General features: G+C 41.9%; 3 non-coding genes across 3 annotated transcripts; 2 read left to right on the forward strand and 1 right to left on the reverse strand.

The window, feature by feature from the left end:
• The first annotated feature begins 5,117 nt into the window (after window positions 1-5,117).
• Window positions 5,118-5,222, forward strand: Trnal-caa. The gene is made up of 2 exons: window positions 5,118-5,155; window positions 5,177-5,222. It is a non-coding gene; the product is annotated as a tRNA-Leu (tRNA).
• A 9,768-nt stretch (window positions 5,223-14,990) lies between these two features.
• On the reverse strand, window positions 14,991-15,063 carry Trnar-ccg. The gene has a single exon. It is a non-coding gene; the product is annotated as a tRNA-Arg (tRNA).
• A 7,348-nt stretch (window positions 15,064-22,411) lies between these two features.
• Window positions 22,412-22,483, forward strand: Trnaa-agc. Its single transcript has one exon. It is a non-coding gene; the product is annotated as a tRNA-Ala (tRNA).
• The last annotated feature ends 700 nt before the right edge of the window (window positions 22,484-23,183 follow it).

Here is a 23,183-nt window from a genome sequence, read left to right on the forward strand (position 1 = left end):
TGATACAGTACCTATACAAGACACTCAGGTGATAAAGGGAAACTAAACAAGGAAAAACCTGGTGCTCAATACATTTAGAATAGAGGATATGCATGATAATTCTCAACCATTTAGTATGGAATTAAGGACAAAGAGCTGCCAAATAACTAATGAAAGTTGTTACTACATTTTATCTGAAGTCCACACCAAAGGATATGTATAAAGAAATTACCTCCCCGACTGCCCCCACTCCAATAAAAACCTATTGTGCCTAAGTGGTGTCTAGTGTGCCAAGGATGCTGTTGCCTTTCAGTGAAAGACAAGGGCTCTTTGGCTCATATATGTAGTTAGCCAGTTTTGGGTGCTGCAGTTGAACCTGAAGACACAAGATAACTTCTGTCCTTGAGGAAGTTAAGGTCAATTAACGGTAAGGGATAAATGAGGGCATCTAAAGAATGGGAATAAATGAAACATCACTCCTGGTGGCCTTTGTTTACAGTATAGTAACCAGTGGAAGCTAAATGAGAGGTCAACACACTATCCTTCCTGTACCCTTCTACCTCCTGCTGTACTCTTATCAAACCCAGAACCCAAATCATGCAAAGCAAGGCTTCATCACCATTGTGCTTTTCCCCAAGGACATGAGACTGGTATCCATAGCTCAGTCCAGGAATAAACTGTGCTGTTTAAATTATTAAACCCTGGTCCTTTGCCTAACCCAAATTTTCCTCCTGTCTGAGGGCTCTCTGAAAAATAGTGAGAAATCACAAACTGGTGGGACTGTTATTGAGGAATTGACTCTACTGGGTTGTATTCAAGGTGTGTGGACACACTGACACTATTGTTCTGCTTCAGTTTAACTTATGGTTTCTGTGATTAAAATAATACCCCAACAAAAGCAACTTTGGAGAGAATGAATTTATTCTCACACAGTCCATCAGAGCAGGAGAGTGTGGCAGGGACTTGAAGCAGCTAGTCACACCCACAGCCAAAAGCAGAGAAAATTTATGCATGCTTGCCAGTGCTCTGCTGGCCTTTGCCTTTTTACTCAGTCCATGGCACAGACCATGAAAAGATGCTGACCTCAGCAAGGATAGATCTCCCCACTTCAACCCAAATCAAAATTTCTCAATAGGGCTGGAGAGATGACCCAGTACTCTCACTTCAGCTCATAGCCACATAATTTCTGTTCAACGGAATCCAGTGCCTTTGGGCACCAGCACATATGACACATAAACAATAATGGCGGCAAAACCCCATACACAGAATGAAAAAGAAAAGTTCTTCACAGGCCAATCTAAACCAAACCATTCCTTAATGACACTCTTTTCCTGGGTGATTCTAGATTTTGCTAAGTTGACAAAACCAAACATGTTCTGTGTTACTTTTCATTTTCTGTATTGAAGTGTAAATTTACTCAGATCTGCCTTCTGTGGGGTTAATTTTATACTCCAAGTTTGAAATGGAGTAGGGTATATGAAGGTATATACATAGGGTGTTTTCATGTCTCTTATAGCATATACAGTAAAGCCTGGCACCTTCTCTCAGTGTCAACAATCACCAGTTCATGTTGAATCCCATTTTGAATTTCCCTTCATCTTTGTTTCAAACTTCCCATCATACCTCAAAGAAAATTCTGGACATAATATGGGAAATTCGGGTAATTTATGAGTTTCTTTATAAAGGTCACATGGATTTCAGGGTGGGATCAGTACTGAGTTCTTTCTTACCAGTGCAAGAAATTTGGTTTAGTTTCCATAATTCATTATGGGACAGGGAAGAGAATTAAGGCTTGGAGGTTTGTTGGTTTTCTGAGAGAGTCCTGATAGATAGATAGATAGATAGATAGATAGATAGATAGATAGATAGATAGATAGATAGATAGAGATGTATGGTGTTGCTGAACTGCCTATGTAGCCTAGATTGATAGTGAATCCCTGACCCTCCTGCCTCCGCCTTAGTGATTACAACTGTGTGCCCAGTTTTTTTCATTTTTAACTGATGCAGTCACCTGTCAGTGTTTTCTTTTTTTCTTTCTTTCTTTCTTTTTTTTTTTCTGGTCTCTACCACTTCTTCCAGTAATCTGCTGGCCTTTTCAAATCCCCTCTTGTAGAAAATGCTTTCATTAAAATGTACAATTGGGGGCTGGAGAGATGGTTCAGCAGTTAAGACCACTTCCTGCTTGCTCTTGCAAAGGGTCAGAGTTCAGCTTCACCAGTTCACAAATGTCTGTGACTCTGGCCTTCACGAGCACCCACACACATGGCATACACTCAACACACATACATACACAAAACATACAACACACACACATACACAAAAATAGAAAATAAATCTTAAAAAAAAAAACTAATGTAGGATTGCCGGGGATGGGGACTGAGGAGAGGCAAGTTAAAACTAAGGATTTATGAAAATCCTTATGAAGCTTGCTACTTTGTAAGCTAACTAAAATATGATTTTTTAAAAAGGGAGTTTGAACACAGTACCCTGTATGAGTAGAAAATGCTTCCTCCAAAAGATATGTTATTGAGTGAAAATCTCAGTTATGTTTTGAGGAAGACCTTAGGCCGCAAGCCCACAGGCTGTTGCTCTCCCTCTTGGTTGCCCACCATAACGAGGCACTGTTGCTGAGACACGGCAGACTTGGGTTTCGGAATAAAGAGAGCTCAAGCCCACACCCACAGCAAGTGCCAGGTTAGCTAAGGCTTACAGGAGGAGCACTCAAAAATGAGAGACATGATGCTTCGCCTGAGCTTTTCTTTTGTAACCTTACAGATCTTTTGTTTTCACATTATGGTTTCCAGATTTGTGGACTCCAGCAGCAACATATACATGCAAGCAAAGCATCTATACACATGCATACAATAAGATTTTTAAAAATAAAAGCTTAGAAAGCAATTTACTGAGCAAGTATAAAAGTCCAATGTAAATGCTAAACCTTATAAATCTATTTTAAAGTCCAGTTTTATGTGTTAAAATATTTTGGTTTCTCTCTCTCTTTTTTTAAAAACAATAATCCCTAAGTTTCTTGTTTAATCCTAGCATTCTTTCTTGGTCAGTTTTAGACTAGACGAGTTTTTTCTTTTTTTGGTCAGTATCAATTAAAAATCGATAAACTTTGATCTTGTGATTTCCCTTCTAAAAATGTAAGGGAGTTGAATACTGCCTCATTTACTGTTCTGATATTGTGACGAGGCATCAAGACCGAGGCCTCTTATAAAAAAATATGTATTGAGGCGTACAGTTCTATAGAATCAGAGTCCATGATCATCGTGGCCAGGAGCATGGCAGTAGGTATTCACTGCAGCAGTAACTAAGAGCTTGTGCCTTTGTCTGCACTGTGCAGGCGTGGGTGGGGGGTGGGGGGGTGGAGCGCAGGCTGGGAATGGCACAGACTTTTGAAACTTTCAACTCAACCCCAGTAACACACCTCTTCCAACAAGGTCACACCCGCTAATGGTTCCTAAATAGTTTGAGCAATCAAGGACCAAGCATTCGAATGTATGAGCCTACAGGGGGCATTCGGGGCCAACTGACAAGATTCCTTCCTTTAGTTGTTAAAATGTTTGCAAAAGAGTATTTGACTACTTAGAACAATGACTCTAAACTTCCTAATGCTGTGATCCTTTAATGCAGTGACTCCCAACCATAAAATTATTTTCATTGTTACTTCATAACTAATTTTTCTACTGTTTTGAATCATAGTGTAAATATTTTTGAAGACAGAGGGTTTCCAAAGGAATTGAGAGCCACAGGTTGAGAACCACAGACTTAGAATGCATGTGTGTTTGCATTACGTTGCTTTGATAGCAAATGGATAATGTGAGCCCTACACATGACCGTTTGGAGATTTTATTTTTTGTTTGTTTGTTTTTGCAAGGATTCACATTATTATGGGAAATGTTAGCAGCAGTTATAGTTCACATATACACAAAAATAGAAAATAAATCTTAAAAAAAAAAACAAAAACAAAAACTAATGTAGGATTGCCGGGTATGGGGACCGAGGAGAGGCAAGTATGGAACAGGTTAAACAAAACTAAAGATTTATGAAAGCTTGCTACTTTGTAAGCTAATTAAAATATAACTTTAGGGCTGGAGAGTTGGCTCACTGGTTAAGAGCACTGACTGCTCTTCCAGATGGTCCTGAGTTCAAGTCCCAGTAACCATGTGGTGGCTCACAACCATCTTGTAATGGGACAGCTACAGTGTACTTATATATAATAAATGTTTAAAAAAAATATGATTTTAATGAGATGAGACTGCAGGCGATTTTCAGTTTTGACTTTTTTCCTATTTTCTACCATTCATATGGACTTCGCAATTAGAAAAAAAAACGATTACAAGAAGTACCTTAATTATAATCATTAATTATAATGACGCCTTGTTGGGCTTCACTTCCTGTATAACTTTCTTTCCAAAGAGCAACAGCTTGTGAAAGAAAATACAACAGATCTCGTATGTTGGAGAGAGGCTCATTATTCACTAGACTCTCGACTTTTTTTCTAATCATTTAAAATAGATTTTGAAAACAAGAGTCTGGAAAGCTAAGATAAGGCATACTAAGACAACAGTATTCTCTTCGTACAAAGACAAAGACTTAATCTTTGCAGGTGAAAAAAAGGTCTTCGTGCTAATAAAAATATGTAAAATTCTATCGGTACAAAGTTGATTAAAATTTGCAAGTATGTGTGTCTACTGTCTGCCCTTAGCCCCAGATAATACCACAGTTCAAATACTGAACGTTCACTGCTCTGCCCTGAGTGGCACTTGACCCTTAAATGTCGCTTTCATACAGCGCCTCTGACCTATATAGGGGAATTCTGAGGGCCAGAGACACAAAAGCAGAGACCAGGGCTGCTGACCCTGTTTTTCGTCTTTCCTCACAATCTGAGCGAACCAGACAGATGGAGAGCACAGACGCTCTGTCTTCAAAACATTTGCATCCAGTTTTATGCACGGACATTTCCTTCCTTCTTTTTCTTTGGCGAAATATTCTTCCATTTCACTCCACAGGTGTCCATATTTTGTTAGCGTTTCCAACAAATTTCGATATCGCTACCTCAGCTAGAGCGCTAGAGCGCTAGAGCGCTAGAGCGATCTCTATATGAGGAAAATATCTGCAAGCTCCATTCGTGTGTCAGGATGGCCGAGTGGTCTAAGGCGCCAGACTCAAGCTTCGCTTCCCTATCTGGGGATTCTGGTCTCCGTATGGAGGCGTGGGTTCGAATCCCACTTCTGACACAACTTTGTTTTTGTTTTTTTTTTCGCCCCAGTATCGAAAGATATGTACCGATTTGATCTTTTATTAAAGAAATATCGAACCACATATTCTTAAAAATTGATTTTGAAAATTTTCTAATAGGAGCAGCCGACACTGACCATAGAAGCGGAAGCACGGCTGTGGTTTTGAGGACGTGCGATTTCGCTCTGCCGTGCTGTCAGTCTGCCTGCGGAAACGACCGCGGACCCTGAAGAAAACTGAGCGGCGAGTCCTGGAGGTCTGGTCACCGGATATCGCCTACCCCGCACGGTTGGCCACGCGCCTGGCCCACAACGAGTGCCGCAACCCTGAAGCTCTGTGGCCTCCATAGCGCCTCCTTCCAGGCCGCCGCATAAATAATCATTTCACCGCCTTAGTCCAAACTCCTTCCTGGTGTGCTAACAGCTTGCTGCATTTTAGGCAGTGCTTTTGAAAGAATTAAAAATACAGCCAAAAAGTCAGAAGTTTAAAAATGCTATCTCACCCCTAAGAAGCCCTAAATACCTCAAATTCCCTGCTCTCTACCTGTAAAAGTTAGGTAAAACGTCACATTTCTTGAGCCTGCTGTCCCAGGAACTAGATAAAAGGACTTAAGATAAGGCCCTAGTAAAGATAACAGAAAGCTTCTCCCAGGAACTAGCTGACCATAAAGTTAGATTACAATCTTAAAAGCAATCTTGAGAGACAGGGAGCTTCTCCTTGTGACTTTTCACTGGTATTCTCCACATTTTCCGATGACGCCATCCCTGCCCCCCTTGGGTTGTGGCTTCTTCCTTTAAATACCCCTTCTTCCGGCTACTGGGGGTTGAACTCCTGTGCCCCTGCGTGGGATATGAGTCTCAACCCCAGTGCACTGGTTCCTATTGATAAACCTCATGTGATTACAGCAAGTCTTGTGTGAGTTCTTGGGGGATCGCATCATTCCGAGACTTGAGTGAGGGTCTCCCCACTCTGGGGGTCTTTCATTTTCTCTACAAGCACCTAGGTCATCAGCTATTTGGTGGGTTTTGCTGTTGGTTGGGTTTGGTTTGACCAAACACGAAGTCCAACAATACATACTGTTTGTTTTCTGTTATATTTTCACTCAATATTTGTTGGCTCCTAAGTTGAACATTTATTTCGTTTTTCCTCATAAGGAGCTATATTGTAAACCAGTAGAATGAATACAGCCTGTTTTGTCACTGTTATAGAACATTCAATAAAAATAGAAAATTTCTGGAAATTCGTTCCATTTGCCTTACAAAAGTTCTTGCTATTTCCTTCATTGTCTTTCCTTCCCTCTTTCCCTCCTTTCTTTCTCCCTACCTTTCCCTTCCAGCCCTATTGACTTTGGAATCCTGTGTGATCTGCATACTTTGCCTCCAAAAAAAAAATTTTTTTTTTCAAGAAAAAGAAACAAACAGATCACGCAAAAGAAAGATCTTAAATTCCTTTCAGAATCCCTTTTAGAGTACATGGTTTCTTTTCTAGTGCCGATCTTATATGTATGGATTTATTCTATTTTCTTAAATGCTCATATTCCTAGAACAGGACCTGATTACCTTCAGGAGAGCTTCCACAATGTTTGTAGCAACACCCCAACCTCCCACTTTGAAAAGTGAAATATTTTCAAGTGGTGAAGTGGTTGTGGAGGGTGATGCCTGTTTTTACATCTCATTTCTTCAGATACTTCCCCAAACGCCATCATACCCCAATGTTAGCTCCCAGATTAAAAAGCAAGCAAGCAAACAACAAGAACAACAACAAAAACATTATGTCAGAATTTATTTCATAGCAACTCACAAGCTCAGTGGGTTTATTAGCTGAAGTATACAAAGTAATTCTGATTTTCCTTTCTAAATGAAAAACATGTCCCTTGCTTTACAGAGAATAAAAGATAATTTATTCTTGAGCCAAATATGAGTGACTAGGGCTAAAGAACATGGATTCAGGTGAATTTATATATATAGGACATAGAAAGTAATAAAGTAAAAACTAATAAATTAAGACATTTACTAAATTATACTGGTGGGAGCATCAGGTAGTCAGTCAGCTTATAGCAAAGCAGGGAATCTGCTCTAGGTTTCAGGTGCAGTCTAGTGGTGCTCTTAGTTTCTCTGTCCATGGAAGCTAAGGGTCTGTTAAAAGAATAATCCAAAAGAATTACCTGATAGGTGGTTGTGGTGGGTGGTAGGAGGGATGAATGGAACTAAAAATTGCAGAAGATAACTTGTCTCTGGGTCTGCAATATGTTAACTCTACACTTGCAAAGTTCTAATCACCTATTCAGCCTGGGTCTGGAAAGGTGAACACTGAGGGATAGAACTGTCAAGGTGAGGCCCAGGACTGGATTGGACAGATGGATGGATGGATGGATGGATGGATGGATGGATGGATGGATGGATGGGTGGGTGGACAAAAGGACAGACTAGAAGAGTAGCTGTGTAAAGCAATGGGACTGTACTATATGGTGTTTGTACTGGGTTGAAACCCCAGGGACAGCTGGAGGTTCTTGGTCTTTCAGTTCCTTAGTGCACATACCTAGTGGTTCAATGAAGGTGGGTGGGCTTGTCACCATCACAGTGTTATATGTCCCTCTCTTTTTGGGGTCCAGGAAAGGGTCCTTTTGTTGGCTCCCAACACCCACATGTGGCTCACAACCAGTTCCAGGAGATCCAATGCCTTCTTCTGGCCTCTACAGGCACTGCACACACATAGTGCAGACAAAATACTCACCCACATAAAAGAAATATAAATGCTTCTTAAGCACAGGCACAGACTGGTGACTGGGCAAGTGGGACACACCTTTAATCTTAGAGCACAGGAGGCAGTCAGGTGATATCTGTGAGTTCAAGGCCAGCTTAATCTATATAGGGAGTCATACATTTGTTAGGGATACATAGTTAATTTGTCGAAAAATAAGAACACAACAACGACCAAACAACAATGGCAATATCAGGGAAGTAGGTTGCTATAGGACAGGAAATCTTTAGTTATCTAAGGTTATCAGTTGACATTCTTAGTCTTTTGCTTGGTGGGTTTGTGTTAATAGAAGCTAGGGGTTCAATTTGTATATTGCAAAAAAGATACCTAATATACACGAGGATGTTAAGTAACATACGTAAGTGGACAATATTTAAAAATTTAAAGACAGCCAAGACAATTTGGCTGCGGATCCACACTCTTCCAGCTCTTCATGGCCCCAATCAGTTTTGCAGAATTTTTAACACTGGTACCTTGTTTCTGTTTGCAACACAAAGACGTCTACAAACGTCGCAAATCATTTGTGATGCTGCTAGAAAAATGCCAAGACTCCAATAAGTCTTGAACTCTGTCAGGAGAAGCAAAAAAGTTTAACTCTGGAGTCCTGCTGTGCAGGAAGCTAAAGTGAGGAAAATCACTAAGACCTCCAGAGTGCTAGAGAGGATCCGGAGATAGCCTTGGCCTTTGACGTGTAAATCAACCCAAAGATCGCTGTGTCTCCTCTGGAGAAAATTAATTTTTACCCTAAAATTAATTTTTACCCCTTTGAAGGTCACCGGCCTGAAAACCGGGAATTGCTGTCTGGTTTGGCACAGGCGAGTGAGGCGAGGTTGGCTTGGGCTTTGGAGACGTAGTGGCTCCGGCACGGAACACCGGAGAGACCCCTTTGTGTGTTCGCGCTGACTCTGCACAGCCGAACTCACCTCAACCCTGACCTGGACCACACTTGGTCGCTGCCATTTCTCTAGACACCTGGAGAAGGTGTCGCAGCAAAAAAAAAAAAAAAAAAAAAAAAAAAAAAAAAAAAACTTTTTCCCCTCTCTTCTCTTCTCTCCCTCTCCTCCCCCCTCCCCACCTCGAAGTTAACTCCGACACACATTATTTGGAGTTTTCATCTCAACCTGTTGCAATATTACGAGCTGCACATGGTGGCTGACACCTGGGAAGCTTAGGGGCAGTGTCTCCTGACACTGACTCCTGACTCCTGGGCTACTTTGTCTTCGTACTTTCCCTTCTTCCTCAAATGTTTATAAAACCACTTACATACACTGAGTGTGTTTATGGAAGAAAGGAGGGACTATGTTAATAGGAAAGTTGCTATATAAACAGGGTGAGATCAAGTTTTTGATAGAAGTGAAATTTCCTGCACAAGTGATGGATATGAAATAGGAAAGAGTAGTTAATTCTTTTGAAATAGGGAAGGCAAGACTCTTTTTATCAGGGAGTTGTCTATATTATATCTTACAGACTTTCTTTGCAATTAAACCAGTCTGAAAATCATCATTTGGTGGCATATAGATTATTTATTTATTTTGCTCCAGTTTCTAATATGGTAGTTTCTTAAATTGTTTCCTATTAGGGTGCACTTCCATCATCATTACAAGTGGTGGAGCTTCCTACTTTACACACTGAAAAGAGCATCAAGGGAAATGCCTCAGCAGGAAGGGGTTAAAGCATTCCTTGTGGCTCTCATGCAGAAGGCCACAAAGCCAAGCCAAACTACAGCTCCACCCCTCCAAGTTCCAGAGGAACCTATGGGATCTGTGATCCTAAAGGTGGAGAAAGATTTATTTAGAAACAGGAAATCATCATAGGGTGAAAAAAAAATCCACACTGGGGAGATTGTTTCCTATTTCTGACATCAAGAGACACTGGCATCAAGAGGTGCCCAGAATTGACAGTAGGGTGCACAGAAGAGGTGATCCTGCACCTGCTAGAACAGTCCCTGTCCAGGACTTTCTGCCTGAGTAGCTAAACAACAGTAATTAATCTTTTCCCAGTTCTGGTGGTGTCAAAGATGAAGGTTCCTTTGGGTTCAGTCCCTTGTGAGGTAGATGGTCAACCTCTTGCTATCCTCACAGGGCACAGAAGGAAGACCTCTCTCCTGTCCAATGCACTGATTCCATCATGGAACTGCTACACTGACAGCTTTCCTTAACTCAGCCTTCTTAAAGGTCTCACCTCTAATTGCCATGTTAGAGGTTATTTGGGAGAAGTGGAAGTCCTTAACTCTTGTTAGTGTTTCATTACTACCTTCCCCCTTTTTAACTCCCCCTCCCTCCTACTTTGGCATTTGAGATAGGGTTTCACAATCCTCCTGCTCGGCCCTAGAATACTATACCAGTGTGTGATGCGAACCTAGTTTTCCTTCCTTCTTTCCTCCCTTCCTTCCTTCCTTCCTTCCTTCCTCCTCCCTCCCTCCCTCCCTCCTTCCTTTTTTTCTTTTTTTTTTTTTTTTTTTTGAGACAGGGTTTTTCTGTGTAACCTGAAACTTACTCTATAAACAAGGCTGGCTTCAAACTCACAGACGCAGCTGCCTCTGCCTCCTAAGTGGAGGGTTAAAGGCATGGGCTTACCATTGCCTAGCTCCACACCCGGCTTTTATTACTATCACTTAATAAAGAAAATTTCAATATCAAAATGTAGAATATAAGCAGAAAAAGAACCTTATATATTTAACATCAAGAATTCAAAATTATGCCAATGTTTCTCTCCACCAAGAACCCAGCACCAGTTTGTGTGTGTGTGTGTGTGTGTGTGTGTGTGTGTGTGTGTGTGTGTGCTTTGCCAGCTTGACATAAACTTGAGTCATCTGGGAAGAGAGACCCTCAGCTGGGAATTACTCTATCTGTAGGCAAGTCTGTGGGGACATTTTCTTGATTAATGGCTGATATCAAAGGGTCTAGCCCACTGTGGGCAGTGCCACCACTGGACATGTGGTCCAGGGTAGTATAAGAAAACAGGTTGGGCAAGCCATGAGAAAGAATGCAGTATGTGGCATTCCTCCCTTGCCTCTGTTTCAATTCCATGCCTTGATTTCTTTCCCTGACTTCCCTTCATGATGACTACAACTGTGAGATGAAATAAACCCTTTCCTCTGTAGTTGTTTTTGGTCATGGTGTTTATCACAGTAATAGAAACCTTAATCAGGGCAGCCTTACTATAGAGCTCTAGAATCTGAACTCTGGGGTAAGGTCTGGTACTGTGAATTTTCGTTCCATCCCTAGGGATTTTCTTGCATGCTTAAAAGTCTTCTAACTGCGGTGTGATTACGGCTAGAAGGGATTACAAACAGAAGAAAATGGAAAGAAAGCATATTTTTCTTTCTGGAGGCGGCTTCCATGGGATTCTGCATTATTCCCACCAAGATTTATGTGTTCCAAATGCTGAGTTTGCAGTCTGGGTGAGGTACAGGTGGTCAAGTCCAGAACCTTCCTAAATAACCTGCCAACCCTCCAACCACAGATCTCAGCTCACTCATCAGTGGCCACAGATTCCCTTCCCTCATAATCTACTATATCCACCCAAGCCAAAGCTCCAGGAAAGCAGAGTTTCGTGTGCTTCATTTATTACTGGCACACAGTAGCATTAGCGGTGCCTGCCAAATACAAATACGCATTTTTGCACTCACTGCTTTTTAAAAGACTGTAGTTTTATTTCATCTACGCGAGTATTTTGCCTGCATGTGTACATGTGTGCATGCTTGTTGCCCATTGTGGCCAAAGTGGGTGCCAAATGCTCTGGAACTGGGGTTGTAGACAGCACCTCATGCTGCTAAATCATTAAGGTTCACCCACAGCCCTGGAAATTCAAGTTGTGATTGTTTTGTGATCAGATCTCATGATGGGCCTGAAGCTGGCCTGAGCAAAGATCTGCCTATCCCTACTTCCCAGGGGCCATCGTGCAAGGCTACAGCTTTACATTTTCTACTAGGCCTGTGATCCACTTTGGGTAAATTTCCCAAAAGGCAGACAGACAGTCTGTGTCATGAGAATGTCTAGTTTCAGCATTTGTCTTTCTCTATAAGATTTAGAATATTTAAACATTTTTATCTTACTTTTATTTGTGTATGTTTGCATGTCTATGTATATGCATGTGTGTTTGGGTTCCTGTGAAGGCCAGAAAAGGGTATTGGATCTCCTACAGCTGGAATTACAGGTGTGAGCCTGGGAACCTAATTCCAGTCCTCTATATGAGCAATAAGTGTTCTTAACCACTAAACCACTTAAGTCATTTCTTCCTAGAACAATTTTTTTGATATGCACAAAATAACTTTTGGTAATTTTGACTGAGATTTGTGTGTGTGTGTCAGGGGGAGGGGGAGGGGGAGGAGGGCTGGTCTCTCTATACAGTTTTGGCTGTCCTAGAACTCTCTTTGTAAACCAGGCTAGCTTTGAACTCAGAGAACTGAGATGTTTTTAAAATGCATACGTCAGTTTGGTCATACACAGATAGACCTCCCTATCTCTCATTTTGTTAAAACAGGGTTTCTCTATGTAGCTCTGGCTGTCCCAGAATTTTCTTTGTAGACCAGGCTGAACTTGTACTCAGAGACTTGCCTGCCTATACTTCCTGAGTGCTGGCATGCTAGGATTAAAGGCATGTGTCGCTATGCGTGGCCATATTATTATTATTATTATTATTAATTATTATTATTATTATTATTATTATTAGTAGTAGTAGTAGTAGTATTTTAGATATGACCTCTTATTAGAATTGAACATTACTGTTCATGAATTTAGAAAAATCTTCAATAAATTTAGTACTTATTTGTTTCCCCTATTGGAATTTTATAGTTTTACATGGGTATTAAACATTTTGTTAGATTTGTACTTAGCAAGAGATGTATGGAAAAAATATTCAACATCACTAGCCATTAAGGAAATGAAAGTCAAAATCCTAACGAATACTGAGTGTGGTGGCCCACATCTGTAACCCAGCCCCAAAGAGACCTCAGGATTTTCAGGCCAGCCAGCCTTTCAAAACCTGATCCTGTTCAAAAAAGAAAGAACAAAAGGAGGAGCAAAGTCCACAGCTAAATATCATTTCACCTCAGTAAGAATGTCTGTAATTGAGATGACAGTGCTTACAAGTGCTGGTGAGGACCCAGGGAGAGGAGAGCTGTACTGTTGATAGGCATGCACATGAGCATTGTGGAGAGAACGGTGTGGAGGCTCCTCAAGGAAAAGAAGTTCAGTGGGTGACTGTGAGTCTGTCTGTAGTCTAGCTACTCAGGGGACTGCGTCAGGAAAATCACATGAACTCTGAAGTCTGAGATCATCTTGGGCAATGCAGTGAGAGCCATTTCAAAAACTACATTAAACTAAAATTAGACTTAGCAATCCTCTAGCTGGGTATATTGCCAAAGGAAATGAAATCAGTACATTCAAAAGACTGCAGCATTTGGCTACAGTCAATTTATGGAAGCACCAAGGGATGAGTAGGTGAAATATATATATATATATATATATATATATAGACATCACAGAATACTGTTCAGTCATAAAAAGACTTTGTTTTTTGTTATTTGCAACAATATGAATAGGAGAAGACCTTCACTACTTTATCTCTTCCTCTTCCCCTTCCTTCTCCCTCTATCTCCCCCTTCCGCTCCTCCTCATTTAGCAATGTTGGCAGGAAACCCAAGGCCTTGCAAGGTAGTATTCAAGCTATGTCTCTAGTCAATACCATTATGTTAAGTGAAATAAGGCAGACACAAAAAGTCAACTACCGTATGACTTCACCTGGACAGTGAATATAAAATATTGAACTCTTGGAAATTGGCAACGGAATAGTGGTTCTTGAGTTTGGGACAATCTAGATACAAGGATGAGAAGAGTAAGCGTTAAGGTGTGTTAGATCTGAGTGTGGTGGCTTAGCAGTCTGATGACTATAGGATAGCTGGAGAGGAGGAATTATGCATGCAGAATAAAGAAGTTTGAATGTTTTAACCATAAATAAATAACCAATGATAGAAGCCGTAGAATGTTTAAACTCATTTAAACATTACACAATGTAAAACAGACATGCTGGTTCACCCATGTAGTCCCAGAACTTGGGAGACTAAGACAGGATTGCCAGATTGGCCTACAGAATGAGATCCTGCCTCAAAAAAAAAAAAAAAAAAAAAAAAAAAAAAAGTATGTTTGTATGAATTTGAATTTGGTGCATGCCTTTAATCTCATCCCTGAGAAGGCAGAGGCAAGTACATTTTTATGTTTGAGGACTACCTAATGAGTTCCTGGATATCCTGGGCTATCTGAGAATCAAACCTGGGACCCTAACCTCCTTCTTACAGAAGACTACAAACATTTTAATCCTTCATTCCTCAACCAACAACCTCAGTTTTGTTTTGTTTTGTTTTTTTCAATTGCTGTGGTCACAGGAAAGGAGATCCTTGAGAATCTGTAGTAGTTTATTTATTTTTAAATTAAAATGTAATTTCATCTATTTTCCTTTCTCTTTCCCCCTGCAACTCCTCCCACGTATTCCTCCAATCACCTCTGGATAAATTCATAGCCTCCTTTTCTTTAATTGTTTTACACACATGCACATGCACATGCACACGCACACTCACGTGCACGCACATGCTTCTCGAAACATAAATTACAAGATGCTCAGCCCATATAATGTTACTTTACACATATTATTTCAGGGCTGACCATTTGACATTGGATAACCAATTGGGGTCTCTTCCCTGAGGAAGACCATTTCTCCTGCTCTCAGCGATTCTTAGTTGACTGTAGTCCTTTGTCTAACGTTAGGTGAAATGTCTTCCTTCTGTCTTAGCAAGTATTTTAGACCTTATTAAGGTCTTATCTAGGAAACCCTGGGCTAATTTTTCCTTTTTCTTTTATAGTACACAGTTAATCCCCCAGGTACACAGTTAAACAAATGTTCTCTAAGCACAAGCTAGCAGCCATGCCATAGTACAAGAGATACAGGAAGGAAAATGTATTTTAAATTCTCAGATGAGTACACCATTGAAACAAAATGAAAAAGTACACCGACCACGAAGGGACTCGAACCCTCAATCTTCTGATCCGGAATCAGACGCCTTATCCATTAGGCCACGCGGCCAGGTGGCAAGGGAGGGTAAATACGTAAGAGTCAAATGAAATGTGACCAGATATGGGTGGGGCTTTCCCGTAGAAATAACAAAAATTCAGCATAATATAAAAATTCTCAATTTGGAATCAAAATTTACAAAGATTTTTAAAACGTAGATTTTGGGAGTTGCAAGCAGGCAGGTAGTTCAATGGTCCTTCGTGTGAGCGCTGTTAAATTTTCTATGACCCGAGAACCACAGAGATGTCCAGCCAGAACTCAGGGGACCTTGTGCTGCAAAGGACGGAGGGAGGTGTACTGATGTTTGGAGGGTGGGAATCAGGATCCGCAGCCAGCGAGCTTTAAAGAAAGCTCGTGTGAACGTGCGAGGTTGGCATAAGACTGATAAAATAGTAAATTTGCAAAGTTAGTTTAGGAAGGATAGAGAGAATGAAATCATTGGGAGGTGGAGACAAGAGAACCAAGAGTTCACGGCCATCCTCAAATACCAAGAGTTCAAGGCGCTTCTGGTCTACAGGAGATCCTGGCCCCCAAACAAAGGAAAACAGCAACGTAAAAACCGAAGAGCACTCTATGCTCAAATTCAAACGATCTCAAGTTATCACCTCCTTAGCTGCAGTCCTAGGCTTGTGGATTCAACACAGTGCTCAGGCATGAATTTATTTTGATCTAAGGGACGTCTTGAGTTTTTATTTTTCCTTGGATATTTTAAGGGGCCTTAGATCAAAATAAATTCCTGCTTCCTGCTTCTGCTCCCTAATTAGGGGTAGAGGCATTATAATCACAGATTCCTCTTCTTTCAAAGATGCCTTTGAAGACACCAATTATTTTGGGGTGGTCACTTTCATTTCTTCTCTTTGGAGAAAACTGGTATTTGGTAGAATGTGTAAACACACACCTAAATATCCTGTGATTAGTTTTATGTCAACTTAACCCGGTCTAGAGTCATCTGAGAGGAAAGAACCTCTCATTTTTCTCTTAACCCCCCATTAATTAGCAGTTGATGGGGGAGTGCCCAGCCCATGTGGGTGTTGTCATTCCCTGGACTGGTGTCTGTAAGAAAGCAGGCCGAGCCAGAGAGGAAGAAAAGCCAGCAAGCAGCACTCCTCCAAGACCTCTCCTCAGTTCCTACCTCCTGTTTCTGCCCTGTCTGAGTTCTTGTCCTGATTTCCTTTAGTGATGGACTACAGTGTGGAAGTGTAAGCCCAGTAAGCCCTTTCCTTCGCAAGTTGCTTTGGTCATGGTGTTTCATCACAGCAATGGTAATCCTAACTAAGACAGTTAGAATTAATTTTTATAGATCTCTCCCTGCCGCTCTTGCAGAGAGAGAGAGAGAGAGAGAGAGAGAGAGAGAGAGAGAGAGAGAGAGAGAGAGAGAGAGAGAGAGAGAGTGAATAAAAATCAAACCGCTCATACATTTTACCCATGAGTAAGAACAGTCCTTTTTTGCTCTTCCTCAGCAGTCCTGACTGTTCACGCACCTGCAAACCTGCCCTTCCTACATGGCCTTGAATCATCTACAGGGAACCCGTAGACTTCCTTTTTTCTACCCAAGCTTCCCTGTTCTTTTTTCAATAATTTTCAAAGTTAATATCTTTAAAGGCTTGAGGTAGGGGTGGACAAGGAGCTCATTAGGAAACAGCAAGTGCAGGGAGGAGCTTTCTCTGAATTTTCCTTATCTACCCAAAACCAAATCTTCTAAACTAAAATTGTTAACAGTTTCCCTAAACTCCACCAAAAATCTCATCAAGCATGGATTAACTCCTTCTATGGGAAGCTGGAACTCCACACATCAGATAGACTTTTCCAAATGCTGTTCAAACCTGTTTTCCTACAAATCATTCCCTTTTCCAAGTTGCCTACATCCCTTCCTCATTACTTAAAGCTTGACTTTGCAATCTGATCCTGCTTGTGAATTCATCAGCCCAAAGTGGAAGGGTACAATAAAGAGTCATGTTGTAGGATGTTCAAAGGCTGGGCAGACCAACTATCCAGCGTCTCAAGACAGGGGAGGTTTATGAAATATCAGCTCTTTGTAGACTAGCCAACTTTGATCAGGAAAAAAAATATGTCCCATAATTACCTCCTTTTATAAACATTTTTATTTTTTTTTCTCTAAATTTCAGCCAACATATGCTAACTTTCTGAAGCCTCTAGTAACGGTAAATTGTTGATAAGAGACTGGGGATTATTTGGTGAGGGAAATTCCAATGAGAATCTGCACAGACTTCTAAGGATTTATGTATTTTATGTATATGGATGCTTTGCTTGCCTGCCTGCACACTGGAAAAGGGCATCAGATCCCATGATAGGCAGTTGTGAGCCTCAATGTGTGTGCTGGGAATTAAACTCAGGACCTGAGTCCTCTCTCCAGCCCCCAGCCAAGACTTTAGATGAGTCCCTTAACAGAAGGAATTAATCATTCCACCTGTCTTTCTAGCATGACTTGAGGTGAGTCCTTCTTGCTAGGGTGATCCTTTAGCCAGTGATTGACTGCATCCAACAAGGCTTTAGATTCCACCCTTGTGGCAAGGTATTTTTCTCTTAAGAGGCCTTTACTGATACTTTTATATTCTTCCTTCTCAAGAGGAAACACTAGGAACCAGAGGAAAAATCAGAATCCCTAAGACACTTCTGGGATCTTTAGCCTCTGCCAAGCACGAGGCTGCCAAGTTGAGGAAGAACATTGCTGGCTTTTATCCAAGAGGGAAGCTGGTTACATTTCTTTGGGGTCTTTGTATCCTAGACTGCCTAGGTTATTTTTACATCTTGTTTATATCACCCCTGCTTATGAACTAAAGGCTGCAATGGAATTGGGATGACTACAGATCTGCTTTCCTCAAACAGACACAGGGAGTGTGATATATGGTGGTTAGGGAACCCCATCAGTGGGCCTATCCAAACACCTCAAAAACTCATTGGTGATTCTGTTTGTATAACAGGCAAGTTGGGAAGGAATAAAAGTCCTTGACTGGTACCTAAAGAGAGATGTGAGGAAGAAGTAAAAGGAAAAAAAAAAAAAAGAATTAACATTAACAAACCCTATGCAGAGAGCCAGGAGAAGCCACAACAGAGGATACCTTTAAATGTCTGAATCAAAGTTCATTAGAGTCTCTGGGTGGGCTCACAAGTGTGACTTCTCATTTCCACTTTTATATCCTTCAACATTCAGGCAGCTGCTCATGTAACACTTGGTATTCTGTCCCCTGAATCTTGATTGGGATGTGGCTTCCCAAGTTTTTCCTGGGTCATTGCAAACTCACATGAGCTTCCCAGTGTACCTATTTCAGCTTGTTAGCTCCCATTCCTAGATAGTGTTGGAGGCACATGACTGGGGTAACAGTGTTTCCTCTGGTCGCCAGTAAATACATCATGCAAAACAATTGCCAGAGTTAAAACAAAAATCTACCCTGGATATCCGGTATAACTTCTGTAGTCCAGAATTAAAATGTACAAAAACCAGAACAACAAAAGCAGAAAGAACAGAAAAAAAAAAACTCCGATGTCTTGAACCCAGTGAAAGGGAGTCCATTCATCTTTGCATCGATTTTAACTGTGCCGGCCAAAGCAACATCACCTGGATCTCATTTGTTCTCTCTCTTTGGCTCCTAGGTATGAGCTCTGGCTGGAAAAGAAACCCATGAAGTGGAAGGGATGGAGAGGTGTGCCCAATGCACATAGAGGGCCTTCTTCCTTGGAGAGGCAATAGACAATCTGGGAAGGAGAACATGACCTTCACACCACTTTGTCCCACTCAGGCATGGCATGGATTGACAGCAAACAACTTTGTGACTGGAGTCCCTTAGAAATTAACTTGTTAGTTAGTTAGCCCTGATACAAAGCTTTAGTGCCTTGTGTGGCATTTCAATACAGTTAGAAAAGCAACTGCCTCAAGGCGTTAAGTTTTAAACCTTAGGGACAGGTGGTTAAGCTGCCTATTTAACATATCAAAGTTGACCTTGCCTCTTGGTTCTCAAGTCTAGTTCAGCTAGTACTAGGCATCCCTCAGTCCCTACCTGTAACAGGGTTTGTCTGGCATACCTTTCCCTCTACCCTGAACTCTCCAGCCCAAGAGCTGGGCTAACCTTACTCTGAGACTCTTCCCTATATAATCCGCATTTTGTTTACCTGCTCTTTTTTTGTACCTTTGGTCTCCTGGCTGCTGTACTTAGTTCCCTCTCTCCCTTCTCCTCCCTGGTACAGGGTCATGTGCCCTCTCAACTCTCTCAGATGTGTTTGCCTCTGTCTATGCTCTATCACATACCTATAATAAACTTTCTCCTCCACCATACCTAGGAGCAGTCATGTCCTTTCTTCCCCCTCCACCCCACTTCATAAGACATGCCTTACTAAGAGGCTGCTGTCCTCCCCTTCCCCAAACCTGATTTAAAGACTTCCAAGATTTCTGAGGAAACCATGGTAAGAAGGAAAGAAAGGTGAACCCATGCGTAGGGAGAGAGGATATGGAGTTAAAATTGGAAGGTCTCTTTCTCATTGTTTGGTCTCTCCTTAGTCAGGACATCGAGTACTGAACTGGTTGGAGAATCTCTGGAACAGCCAGAAGAGTTGTTTGCCCACTGTCTTGGAGGACCTTCCTACTCTCTCTCTCTCTCTCTCTCTCTCTCTCTCTCTGTGTGTGTGTGTGTGTGTGTGTGTGTGTGTCTCCCCTTCTCTTTCTCTTTTGGAGTTTGGTTTCACTGGGTTATTTTCAATTTGTCCTTTTGACTCAACCCTAAGGAGGAAATTTCTTGCACTCCAAATTACCTATTCACTGTCAAATCACCACTGGAAGGTCCTCCTCACCAAGGAGTTAGTAACTCGGTCATTCTTCACAGCATTTCTTATTGGTCTGGTCTGTGTGTGAAGTAGTCTGGTCATCAAGGTACTTACCTGGGCCCTTCTCCCCATTAATAAGAAACTTTTATGTACTGGGCCATTCCCTACAGCCACCACAGTGAAGCTGTGGGGATGCATCTTCCTCAGGGAGAGGAACAGATCATTCTCTGGATAGATTTTCCAATCCAGAATAAACACTGAAATTCTGGAAAATAATACTTTTGGTGTCTCACAAAGAAACACATGGGAAAACAAAAGCAATTCAGAAGAGCAGTTCCTTTTTCTAAAGAAGAATGTACCATGACACAAACTAGAGGAGCAAGTGCACAAGGTGAAAAGTTCACTTTGTTAGTCGAACACAGTGGCAGCTGTGTTTCAACACACTGCTGAGAGCTCAGCCTCACAATCTGATACAGTTGAATAAGCCAGAATCTGTGTGACGGGAGGAAGGTGTGGTTGTATATCCAATTGACAGTCTTTATTTCGAGGTCTGGTAGTATGTTCAAGTATTCAGAGACCTAGGTGTAGCCTCTTGTGTACAGAACACAGGGTTTTTGAAGGCAGAAACTTGGCAGCTGTAGGGGCTTAGGGTAGCTTTTGTGTAAGCAAGCAGTGTGACAAACGCTAAGAGAGGGAGGTTCAAACAAGCAGGCAATTTAACAGAAGCTACTACAAGTTAGCTAGGACATCCTGACCGTGGGTTCCTCAACAGAGTTGAGTAATTTTTCACAGGATTCTTCATCAAGGAGATTAAATTCTGTTCTAGTTAAACCTGAAATGGCTTCAGCAAGAATAAAAGAGATGGAGACGCCTTTCTACTCTTACCCTGTCACGGGGAAGTTGGGGACTGGCAGTAAGGGCTGACATAACTATGCACTCAGAGTCAATCGGGCTGTTTTCTGGCTAGTATTGATCTCAGATCTGCTTCTGCAAGGTGCTCTGGGAGACTTGTCTACTGCTTGGCAACCCACTTCCTATGAAAGACTTGTTCCTCTTGTAGCAGTTTGGAATACAGCGAACTCTCATCACTTTCTTCCATTTTCTGGGAAATGTTACTTAGGTAAGGATATTTCAGAATCTTCATTTATCACCAGAAATTTGTTAGAACTGCAAGCTTTTAGGGCCCACCCAACTCAACTGAAGCAGAAAATCTGATCCTAATGTGTGTGTCAGCAGATCTCTCTTCCTGCTGATTGTAGTGCTACACTTGATGAGAGCCTGTCTAGAAGGATCAGCTTTCTGATTTCACACTTTAGAGAGTATGTCTTCTGATTCTTAGAGGAACCACAGGAATGATGGAGACCTGGGGCACGATGAGATCTGTCATTCTTGTCCTGAGTTCAAAGGACTCACTCACCATCCTTCGTCCTACATTGGAATGGTCTGTCTTAATTGTCAACAAGGGTGGTTTGTCACGGTGGAACGATGCCTCTAAGAGTTCATCTTTCTAAAGAGCAGCACCAGATATAAGATGTCCAAGGAAAAAGGAGTGTGCACTGGACACCTCCGATTGGGAGTGTGACTATCGCTACCGCTGAGGTCCTCTCAGCGATTCAAACCGAATTCAAAATGACTTCAGCTTCCAAAATGAACTCAAAACCAGTAATTTTTAGGGAACTGTCGGCTTTCAGCACTGTGTTGGGAAAGTTGATATTTCTGGACTGAACTAGCTTTTCAGCTTTTTCCCCCCAGCTTCTCCAGCGTGTAGATACCTTCTGTTGGACTACCCAGGTAAGCCTGTGTAGGCCAATCCAATAAAATTTCTCTTATAATATATTCATCCTATAGTTTCTGTTCCGCCAGAGAGCCCTGTCTAAATAAATACTCTTGCTTTTCCTTCCGCTCTCAGGTCTCCCCTCTTTCTTTCCAGTCTTTCTCTTCTTCTCTCTTATTTTCCCCCAAGATCCTAGTTTATATTATTGAATTATATTCTCAACCCCATTTCGACTGCTGTGCCAAAGTTGAACGAGCGGCAGAGAGCACTTATGCTTGCACGGAGGAGTGGAGGAGCTCCAGAACTCTGACACTGCCGGGCAAGGAGGGTTGTGTAGATACCCCCATTTTAGCGTCTTTTTCTTGGAGACTTCCTGCGCGGGATAGCGGAGATGGGGTGGAGTGGGGGTGGGGGCTAAGTGCCTTGCGCTGGAGTCACCCAGCTGTTTCCCGGAGTCTACAAGAGCCCACCCACACCCAGCTGCACCACAGGTCCACAGCTTGCTTTGTTCTTTTCATCTTCCAGCATCACACTATGGTGTCTGCCACCTTCTACAGCAAAGATCACCATTCAGTCCCCTCTGGAACAGCCAGGCAAGATACCTGTTACTTGCTCCAGCTGAAAGGTCATAGGAGGCTCCTGGGCAGGGATCCAGACTTTTCAGATCACCTTAATGTCTTTTTCTGTGATTAGTTTGTCTTTCACCCAGTATCTGAGACATGACATTTAATATACATCATAACTGGCAAAGCACCTGACAGAGAGGCAAAATCCAGTCATAGGAATATTTTATGAGGAAACTATGTGTGAGGGGGTGTAGCTCAGTGGTAGAGCGCGTGCTTAGCATGCACGAGGCCCCGGGTTCAATCCCCGGCACCTCCAGTTTTCGAGACCTTACGCTAAGGTACCCTAACTTTTTTCAACTCTGGTTGTATCTTCTACAAATTTTAATCCATTCGTACAGAAACCGAGATCAAGGGAGATACAGTCCGTTTACTCTCTTCGGTGTTTTCTATAGAGGAATTTCAATTCGCATGGCGAAATGCCCTGATACAGAAAAACAGAGAGGACAGATGCTGGGGGCAGACAGGAAGGCTGGAGGAAGGAAGGGAAGAAAGAGCTCCGTGGATAATCGGAAGCGTTCCGATTTTCCCACTCCTCCTGCGGTAACTCCCCACCCGGTGGGGACCACCCGGTAGTCCTCCATTCGGTTCCTGTCGTCTTTCATTTTTGTATTTTATGTGCATTCAAGTAACTTTTTAAAAAGTATAAAGCTGCTTGAATACAGATAAAGTTCTTGGTGTGTTAAATAATTTTAATCAAGCCTCTGAGTCTGACTGGCCAGAAATAGGACTTGGTCAGATTGTTTAAAGCCCGCAGTGAGGAAGGGAATGGGAAAACACACACATCTACCTTCTCACTCCCTAGCTGCTTCCACCCCACATTTTGAAGGGCCTCATATATGCATGTGTGAGTTCTTCACTACACACTTGCCATCACATACACAGCACTGGCAAAGAACCACTCCTGAGCTACCTTACCTGTCTGGATAAGGGACACCAACTAAGGTGGGCTGCCCTCG

This window comes from Rattus rattus, chromosome 14 (genome assembly GCF_011064425.1).
Source record: "Rattus rattus isolate New Zealand chromosome 14, Rrattus_CSIRO_v1, whole genome shotgun sequence".
Taxonomy (NCBI): Eukaryota; Metazoa; Chordata; class Mammalia; order Rodentia; family Muridae; genus Rattus; species Rattus rattus.